Here is a 7,127-nt window from a genome sequence, read left to right on the forward strand (position 1 = left end):
ATACGTAAAGGTAAGACAGCAATATGATGTTTTTGTTTAGTTTTTTAATTAAATGTGCGTTTTGTGGGCTACAGTTCATGTTTAAATAATTCAGTAAAGAAGAAGGCGTAGCTAATCTATCACAGCAATTATTTATTAATAAAACATTAAGCCTAAAACGTCCTACAACAACAAATTAAATGTTCTGTTCTGTGTGCAAAATTCTTGAATGTTTTTTGGTGTTAAATCCTAAAACATGAAGTGGCATTGTTGTCAGTTGCCATGGCAACAAGTCTGCGTAGCTTGGCGAATACAGATCACTTTGCTGTGGATCATAGCACGAAATTAATACCTAAAAAATTATATTTTGTGTATATTTTATTCAAATTTTGTGTCCATATATATATATATGCCAGGGGGGGGGGGATTTAAATAAAAAACAAAGAGAAAGAGTGTCAAGAAAGTCATTTGGAGAGAGATAAAGAATATTAAATTTGCGTAACAAATGTACAGTTTTTATGGCTTTTAGGTTATCAGAAGACTCAATGAGATTAATGTACATATTCAATTCTTTAATAAAGATAGAGAATAAAGGTTTGCTATGGCTACATTTGCATTTATGTATAAAAAATTTAGCAAGAAGTATAATAAGGTTGATAACAAAAAAGGAGTCCCAGTTCTTCTTGTCAAAAGCAGTAAATCCAAGAATAACAGTTTCAAAACTGAGAAGAGTTTGTGGGGAAATAGAAACAATAAGGATCATAATATCGTCCCAAAGTTTTTTGGTGTAGTCACAGCTCCAAAACAAATGATTCATTTCTTCAGTTTGAGTAGTACAAAAAGAGCACAATGTGTCAATATTTTTCTTGAATTTACACATATATTGTTTAGTTGGGTAACATCTGTGGACAAGTTTATAAGATACTTCTTTGACCTTGTTAGTAACAAAGAATTTATGAAGTAGAGACCAAACCTTCTTCCAAATAAGACCAGGAGTGTGCCTGTTCCAAAAGACAGCAGTACAAGGTTGAGAGATGATCAACTGTTGGAAAAGGGCATGAATTTTTTTGTTTTTGGAATTGAATGCCAGACAAATTTGAGCAACAAAAGTATCCATTAAATTGCATGAGGTGGAGATTGGTTTTTGAATATCCTGTAGAGCATTCTTAAGACATTTGGCCAACACTAAAGCAAGTATTATATAATCGTTATTTAACAGACAGATAGGGCGCCAGTTATCTAAAAGAAGAATGTCTTTTTTTGGCTTAGGAATTAGGGTGGTAAGGCCTTGAGTGAGAGTAGCAGGGAGGGATCCCCTCTCAAAGCTTTCCAAATATACCTGTAGAAGAAAGGGGGCCAGCTGTTTGGAAAATAATTTATAAAATTCTGAACTCAAGCCATCTACTCCTGGAGATTTGTTCGTCTTGAGGTGTTTAATAGCATCTAAAATATCAGGTAGAGAGAATGCTTGATCACAAAAAAGTTTATTACTTTCATCTTTTTTTTTTAGATTTGGAAGAGCATCAAAGAACTGTGCAGCATATTCACTATTATATGTGGAGCTGTATAATAATCTATAAAAATCTGCACAGAAGGAGGCAATTTCGCGGGGATCATTGCAGACGTTTTCATTAATTTTGAGTTTGTGTGTGGTATTAGTTATAGCGGCTCTTTTCTAAACTGAAGAAGTATGCAGAGTTCTTCTTCCAACCATCTTTGTCTGGATCTAATGAAGGCCCCTTCTGCTCTCATTTGATACATTTCATCTAAGCTGTTCTGTAATTGTGAAAAATAATGTCTCTCCTGATCTGACATTTGATCCACTGATCTCAGGGAAAGCGTCATTAAGTTTGAAATGATAAGATCTTCAGTTTGTTTTTGTTTCCTAGATATTTCCTTACCACATTTTCTTAGATATTTCCCTATTTCAAATTTCATTAGTTCCCAGTTTAACCCAAAAACATTCTCTGTATTTGCTTTGGACCAGTATCTATCTATCAGAGAAATAAGGCTGCGGATGATATAATCATGCTTTAAAGTTATTCAGTTTCCAAAATGTGAATCTCTCTGCACTGTCTGACTGAAAATGTAGCTTTATGTGTATGGCACAGTGATCTGTAAGGGGAGTAGGCAAAATACTACTATTACACATTTCTGATAAATGGTCAGGCATTAGCCATAAGTCGATGCGGGATTGGGATGATCGTTGTTTATTATGCCATGTATACGTTCTTTGCGAGGCGAAGTTCTTTCTCCTTATATCCACCAGACTAAGCCTTTCTATAAAAGCATTTAAATAGCTATTGGCATAATTAGAGCAGTGCGGTGGCCATCTATCAAGTGCGTTATCAGGAGTAACATTGAAGTCCCCTCCTATTAATATGTTAGCACCAGGATATACATTTAACCAGTGAATTGACCGATTCTCAATATGGGAGAGAAACCTAATATTGTTATTTTTTTCATTATATCCATAAATGTTAAGGATGATACATTTTGAAGAGGAAAAAGTGCAATCAATTATAATAATTAAGAAGTGCCCTTCAGGGTCTGATTCGGTTTTTAATATTGAAAAGTTGGAGTTCGAATTATTTTGAAGAATACAAACACCTCCTGTACGTTCTGAACCATGAGACATCCAAACATTATTACCCCACTGAGACTTCCATAAATTCAAGTCATTAGAAGTAGAGTGACTTTCTTGGAAAAAAAACAAAGTCAGTTTTCATCTTTTTAGCAAACAAAAATAAGGCTTTGCGTTTGACATTATTACGTAACCCCCTGGCATTAAGGGAAACAAAAGATAAAGACATGAGTGCAAAGTGGAAGAAATAGAGCTGAACAAATAAATAAAAAAGCGTTCCCTAACTTACTGAGCAAAACGTTGTGCCGTCAGAGCAATATAAGGAGAAATGACTTTAAGCATAATACCAGGGCACAAAGTGCTTCAACATCAGAAAAACTGTAAAAAACATGCGCCCTGGAAAGTACTGCAACTTAGAAGAGGAATAGATGGAAATCATATATATACAGTGGGGAGAACAAGTATTTGATACACTGTTGATTTTTCAGGTTTTCCCACTTGCAAAGCATGTAGACTGTAATTTTTATCATAGATACTCTTCAACTGTGAGGGATGGAATCTAAAACAAAAATCCAGAAAAATACAATGTATGATTTTTAAATAATTTTCATTTTATTGTGTGAAATAAGTATTTGATCATCTATCAACCAGTAAGAATTTTGGCTCTCACAGACATGTTAGTTCTTCTTTAAGAAGCCCTCCTGTTCTCCACCTGTATTAACTGCACCTGTTTACCTGTATAAAAGACTCCTGTCCACACACTCAATCAATCAGACTCCAGCATCTCCACAATGCCCAAGACCAGAGAGCTGTGTAAGGACATCAGGGATAAAATTGTAAACCTGCCCAAGGCTGGGATGGGCTACAGGACAATAGGCAAGCAGCTTGGTGAGAAGGCAACAGTTGGTGCAATTATTAGAAAATGGAAGGAATACAAAATAACGCAAAATCTCCCTCGGTCTGGGGTGCCATGCAAGATCTCACCTCGTGGAGCATCATTGATCTTGAGAAAGGTGAGAAATGAGCCCAGAACTACATGGCAGGACCTGGTCAATGACCTGAATGGAGCTGGGACCACAGTCTCAAAGAAAACAATCAGTAACTCTCTACGCCAGGGGTGTCAAACTCCAGTCCTCGAGGGCCGGTGTCCTGCAACTTTTAGAAGTGCCTCTGCTGCACCACACCTGAATAGAATAATTAGGTCATTAGCAAGGCTCTGGAGAACTGAGGAGGTAATTAAGCCATTTGATTCAGGTGTTTTATACCTGTGGCACATCTAAAAACTGCAGGACAGCGGCCCTTCAGGACTGGAGTTTGACACCCCTGCTCTACGCCGTCGAGGATTAAAATCCTGCAGTGCTCGCAAGGTGCCCTTCCTCAAGTCAACGCATGTCAAAGCCCATCTGATGTTTGCAAATGACCATCTGAATGATCCAGAGGAGGAATGGGAGAAGGTCATGTGGTCTGATGAGACAAAAATAGAACTTTTTGGTTTAAACTCCACTCGTCATGTTTGGAGGAAKAAGAATGATGAGTACAACCCCAAGAACACCATCCCAACCGTGAAGCATGGCGGTGGAAACATCATTCTTTGGGGATGCTTTTCGGCAAAGGGGACAGGACGACTGCACCATGTTGTGGGAAGGATGGATGGGGCCATGTATTGTGAGATTTTAGCCAACAACCTCCTTCCCTCAGTAAGAGCACTGAAGATGGGTCGTGGCTGGGTCTTCCAGCATGATAATGACCCAAAACACACAGCCAGGGCAACTAAAGAGTGGCTCCATAGGAAACATCTTAAGGTCCTGGAGTGGCCTAGCCAGTCTCCAGACCTGAATCCAATAGAAAATCTTTGGAGGGAGCTTAAAGTCCGTGTGGCCCAGCGACAGCCCCAAAACCTGAAGGCTCTGGAGGAGATCTGTATGGAGGAGTGGGCCAAAATCCCTACTGCAGTGTGTGCAAACATGGTCAAGAACTACAGGAAACGTCTGATCTCTGTAATTGCAAACAAAGGTTTCTGTACCAAATATTAAGTTTCTTTTTTCTGCTGTATCAAATACTTATTTCACACAATAAAATGGAAATTAATTATTTAAAAATAATACATTGTATTTTTATGGATTTTTGTTTTAGATTCCATCACTCACAGTTGAAGAGTATCTATGATAAAAATTACAGTCATCTACAAGCTTTGCAAGTTCTCCCCACTGTAGCAAGAATATTGTTGAACAAATCGAAGTGTTATTACTGCAGATTTACTTGTCTAAAATCACATAACTCCTGCAGGCTTGAACAGGTGTGCTTCCATTTCACTTAAAGAAGAGTTATGAGCCTTATATCTCGACACTGGTGGCTTGGGGAGGGGAGATTTCTTTACCCTCAATGAAAGCGCGGCCTCCCACAAAGTAGGCTTTTTTTCCATTCTTTCTAGCATCAGCTACCAATGGCCACAGAAGTTGTCATTTCTCACGATCGGATTTGCAGAGATCTTCGGTGAAGCGGAGCTTGTTGTCGTGCAGAAATCTTGATGTTTTTGCTGCTTTCCAGACAGCATCACGCAGTCGGCGGGACAGGAACCTGATGATGATCGGTCAAGGAGCGTTGCGATCCTTCGTCTTGGGACCCAGGCTGTGGGCGACATCTATGAAGGACACCAGCGTGTTCCTTTTCCTCGGGAATTCTAGCCTGACATATTTTAATAGCAGCCAGGCGAGCATCCTCATCATCTCTCTCGCTGTGTCCACAGAGCTTCAGGTTCCAGCGCCTGGAATGAGCTTCCATTTCAGCGACTCGGTTCATGAGATGAGTGGTGCGGGAGTCAGAGTCGGAGACGTTCTTTCTGATTAGATCGATATTTTCTTTCAACTCTTTAACTTCAGCCATGCTGGTGTCAATCTTTTTCTCCAATGTCTCGATCCGGTTCCCCAACTTCAATTCCAGACCATCAGCTCTCTCGTTAATAAGCTTGGAAAGTGATTCAGTGATGTTGTCACCGTATAACCTTTCAGATTTTCTATCTTTTTTGGAAGCAGGCGAGTCCCGAGGGGTGAGCAGTAGAGGAGGGAAACTTTCTTCTTCAAAATTGCTCCAGCGTTCAGTATAATCGTGACATCCTTCCATTAATGCATTTATGTTCTCTGAAGCTAGCTCGTTCTCTAAGCTAATGGAGTTAGCAGCATGTGCTCCCTTACGTTTAGACTTAGCAGACATTCTACTTTTGTAAGAGAGACGAGTACTCACTTAAACACCTCCTGAATTATAGAATTCCACAGTATTCGAGACAAAAGGGCAGACCACAACAGCTGTTTTAGTTCAAAATAACAGCTCGACACACGAAGCTGCTTAGAAGAGATGCATACGCAGCGCAATTTTCGCGCGTCTCACACATTTTTAAGTTTCACTGAGTTAACGCGGCTTTTTGCCCCCCAGCGTTGTATGCATGCGCAAAATTTCCGTAGGTCCAATGACTAATTTCCGTAGTCATAAGTCAGCGCCTCACCAGTGATTCTTGAGAATAGGGACAAAATGGGTTTTAATTTGTCCATAATTTTTTTCTGTTATTTCTCAACCTGATGTATGCAAATATGACAAATAATGTTTTGGAAATGTAAAGATGCTAAGGTGCAGGCTCCCAGTTGCAATTTTTTTTTTTTTAAATTACATTTTTAATCGACCTGACCTAGAACGCTGTCGTCACAATCTGACAAAAATAAATAAAAAATAATTTTTAATGACCCTATTAGTGATATTTTTGCTCATTTCACAGACAAATGCGTCTCAAAAAACAAAATAAATATTATTTAAACAAAAAACAACAAAAAGTCCATCTAACAAACTTGACACTGCATGACGGAGTTGACACAGAATTGAAGGTGGTGACAAACTAGTGAGTAAAATGAAAAACTTCATACATGTGAAGTAATGCAATTTATGTAAAATACATTAAAATAAATTAATTGCACATTTAAGTGAGATTTGACAACAATTTCACTGAAAGAGTCACAAAAACTCTGATGGACAAAAAGAGTTGACAAAAAGCCAAACTATCTCAATTTATATGATGTTATTCTGAAGGAGGCCATATTGTAGTTCATCAGGTCCATGAAATCTTTACATTTTACCAAAATTAAGCTTTTATTTCACAAAATTTCATMAAAGTTTTGTAAATTGTCAGTTATGGTGTTGACACATCATGGTTGTGACAAAAAACTTAGGAATAAAAAGAAGAAAACACTAAAGAATAACATAAGCTAACCAGAGCTAACTAGCCCTCTTAGCAAAGGGACAGAAAGGAAGTGGTCATGGGGTCCTTAGAGGTTCTGGTGCCCCCAATAATTCCGGATTTTTTTACATTCTTTTCATTTCTAACGGTGTTGACAAGACTAGGGACAAATTTCAATGGAGTTGGAAAATATATAAAAATGATTTTTAATTCAGTTTATTGATACTTTTATAATTATTTATATGAATACTTGTACTTAATTGTCATAATATATATGTATTTTTTATTTCTTTAATTGTTTTAAACTATTATAATGTATTGAGTTCTGCTCCTGGACAAGGG

This window comes from Poecilia reticulata, linkage group LG13 (assembly GCF_000633615.1).
Source record: "Poecilia reticulata strain Guanapo linkage group LG13, Guppy_female_1.0+MT, whole genome shotgun sequence".
In the NCBI taxonomy this organism is placed as follows: Eukaryota; Metazoa; Chordata; class Actinopteri; order Cyprinodontiformes; family Poeciliidae; genus Poecilia; species Poecilia reticulata.